Here is a 3904-nt window from a genome sequence, read left to right as displayed (position 1 = left end):
GCCCTCTACATATTTTCCTTGACATTGAATTTGTTTATTATCATCCCTTAAAAATAATTATAATTGCTTTCTACCATTTTCACTTTAATAATGTTCGGCAAATTTTAATCAAATAAATCCATTGTTAATATAATTTTCATTAATTTTCTTTCATTCAAATAAAATCTGTTCGCCGATTATATTTTAAGAACTCTTGATACACTTGCCTTATAATGAGACGCAAATCAACAATTTGTTGTAGTTGTTATTATTGTTATTTTCATAAAATCTAAGATCTAACTTACCCAGCCACCGACCGTTCGACCAGCCAACGCAACAGCACCTGGCACTAATGTTTATTTAATTGCCGAAATGGAAATAATAAACAGGAAAAAGGCCTGCAACGAAAATATTTTGGTTACTTAAATTTATGTCATTTTGATGAGGGGTGGGGAATAAAGAGGAACATTATTAAAAAATAGTGGGTAGTGATCGACAAATAAAAATACTTTACAGTAGAAAAAATATTAGAAAATTTGTTCTGCAGAATAAAGTTGTTTTCAGTTATTGAGGAATACATTTTATAAAAAAGTTAGGCGTAGATTTTTTTAAATATTTTGTCACGTCTGTCTCAGGGGTATTTTTATACCCCACACAACTATGTTGTCAGGGTATTATAGTTTGTGCAGCTCCAAGAGTTTGTAACGCCGCGAAATATTGGTCCTAGACCCAGCTTTAAGTATACCGATCGTTATATCTCGACTAGCTGAGTCGATCTAGACATGTGTGTCCGTCCGTCCGTCTGTCCATTATAATTTGTAAACACGATACAGGCCACAGTTATGGACCAATCTTCACGAAATTTTGCATGTAGGATGGGTTCTGGTCAATGAAATGGACCAAATACTTAATTTTTGTCGGTTTTTTAGTCGCTCTAGAGGCCATTATGGTCCGAACATCGCGAAATTTTACATGGAGAAGGGGATCGGGCTAAAGAATAAGCATGCCTGCTTTGATGAAGATCGGTCATTATTTAGCGGGTCAAATGGACTCAGACTTTTGAGTGAAAAATTACAAAATTTTAATTCTATGGCTTATATATTTACTCCTGAAGGATATAGACCCGATAAGTTGATAGTATATCCAAGAGGAGTGGTTGGCCATTAAATTGATACCAATTATATTGTCGTATGTACAGGTGCTTACGTATTCATATATTATTTAGTAACCCAATAACACGCAATCGGACGGAAATATAGTGCTGATCGCTTTGAAATTTTCAATGAAATTTAAATTATGGTAAAGGACAACGCCTATAATTTTCGGTGATGATCAGAATAAAATTTTGAGATGAAGTGGACAGAAAACTTATTTTTTTTTGTGTTTTCTAGTCGAATATAAGCCGAACATCACAACTCAACCCACCGCGAAGGGAATCTGGACAAGTAATTAGAAGGGCTGTACTGAATAGTAGTAATATTCGGAAAATATTTCAGTGTAAGGTAGGGGTGCTGTTGACCTCTAATCGAGCAAGTCGGGGCAAATATCACGAAATATTGCCCAGGCTTGGAATAAACATCTACATAAAGTTAGAGTTCCGTGGTAGGTGTGTAGGGTTTTTACATATCACTGGTTTTTACATATTTCTTTCAAGCCTGCCATAAGCGTAAATTTAATTTTTTCTTTTCAAATTAAATTGAAATTTTTTCAAAGACCTAAGGAGTAGATTAAAAAAAAATCAAGTCTGTCCAAAGGCGTATTTATACCCTTCACCACACTGTGGTACAGGGTATTATGTCTTTGTGAATATGTTTGTAACAGGCAAAACGAAACGAGATAGACACATGGTTCCTTTTGAAAATATGCATAGAATCACTTTTTAAGTTACTTTTTTATGAATGTCCGCCCGTCCGTCTGTCCATGTTAAATTGTAAACAAAGTACAGGTCACATTTTTGATTCGAATTGGATGAAATTTGGCACAGCTCATTTGTTTGGCCCAAGGACGACCCCTTTTGAAATTGGGGGAAATCGGTTCAGATCTAGATGTAGCTCCCATATATATTTTCGTCCGATTTTATGTAAATGGTTCACCAAAATTCCTACATATCTTTCGATTTGCACGAAATTTAGCACAGCGTACTGAATAAAGTTTAGAATGGTGTGTGCCAAGTTTCGTGAAAATCAGTCCAAATTTCGATATATCTCCCATATATTTTTTCGTCCAATTTAATGTAAATGGTGCGCCAATGTCCCATATATCTTTCGATTTGCACGGAAATTGGCATAGCGTAATGAATTGTCTAGAATGATGTGTGTTAAGTTTCCAGAAAATCGGGTCAGATTTAGATATAGCTTTCATATATAGTTTCGTCTGATTTAAGGTAAATGGGGCTCCAAAGTCCCGATATATCTTTCGATTTGCACGAAATTTTGCACAGTGTACTGAATTATGTATATAATGACGTGTGTCAAGTTTCGAGGAAATCGTGTCAGGTTTATATATAGCTCCCATATATATTTCCGTCCGATTTAAGGTAAATAGGGCACCAAAGTCCATATGTATCGTTCAATTTGCACGAAATTTGGCATATGGTACTGAATTCTGTTCATAATGATGTGTGTTAACTTTTGAGAAAATCGTTTCAGATTTAGATATAGCTCCAGTATATAAATTTGTCCGATTTTATGTTAATGGTGCACCAAAGTCCCTATATATCTTTCAATTTGCGCGAAATTTTACATAGCGTACTGAATTGAGTCTCGAGTGACGTGTTTCAAATTTCGAGGAAATCGGGTCAGGTATATATATAGCACCCATATATATTTTCGTCCCATTTAAGGTAAAAGGGGCTCCAAAGTCCCTGTATATCTTTCGATTTGCACGAAATTTGGCATAAGGTACTGCATTAGGTCCAGAATGATGTGTGCTATTTTTTGTGGAAATCGGTTAAGATATATTTTCGTCCGATTTAATGTAAATTGTGCACTAAAGATCCAAAGTTTGGCCGACCGGGACACGATTTTGTACAATATACTGAAGTTACTATAACCTTTCGTTTGTCAAGTTTTCTTGAAGTCGGTTCAGATTTACATATAGCTCTTATATATACTTTCGTCCGATTTTAAGTAAATGGTGCACTAAAGATCCATAGCTAGGCCGATTGGCAGAACGTACTGAAATTAATATAAATTAATCTCTGGCACGTTTCCTTGAAATCGGTTCAGATTTAGATATAGCTTAACTTCCACATATAATTTCGACCTATTCAGATTGATTGTACACCAAATAATCAATGGATGCCTGGTTGATATAGCGTGTGTAAAGTTTGCTTTAAATCCATTCACAAAATTTAGAATAGGTTGCAGAATGACATGTGTTGAAATTGAAGTTAGTCGGTTTACATCTAGATAAGACCGCATATTAACTTTGTTCAATTTCATGTCAATGTTCCTTAGAAAATGATACATATGTAGAATGTACCCAAAATGGTGAGGAGGATCATATAGTCGGCCCCGTTCGACTTTACTGCTTTCCTTACTGGTTTATAGTATATTTATTAAGCCTTTGAACAGGCGTAGATTTTTAAGCCTTTTCTAATGCATCGATTTTTTTTGAGAATATTGTTCCAAGCTTGAAAATCAAAGACTTTGATTTTTAGAGAAAATTTTATAAGACCAGACACATCTATTTTTTCCATATATTTTTCATTTTTTAATTATTTACTGGTAATCTTTCAGAGTTTTTTTTTAGTAGAAATACTTCTGCATAAACACTGCCCTCTGTAGGGTATTCTGGAGCTTGTCTTGAAATATTAAAAAATAATTTGACATTGTGCTTTTATTTCATTTTAGTTATATTTAATGGGATTTTGCATATTGTTGTTGAAGCGAGAGTGTTTTAGAGAATGTTTTGTGTGTGTGTG

This window comes from Musca vetustissima, unplaced genomic scaffold (assembly GCF_032173495.1).
Source record: "Musca vetustissima isolate MV318-11 ecotype Yass unplaced genomic scaffold, APGP_CSIRO_Mvet_v1 utg29936, whole genome shotgun sequence".
NCBI lineage: Eukaryota > Metazoa > Arthropoda > Insecta > Diptera > Muscidae > Musca > Musca vetustissima.
This window is presented reverse-complemented; position numbering follows the sequence as displayed.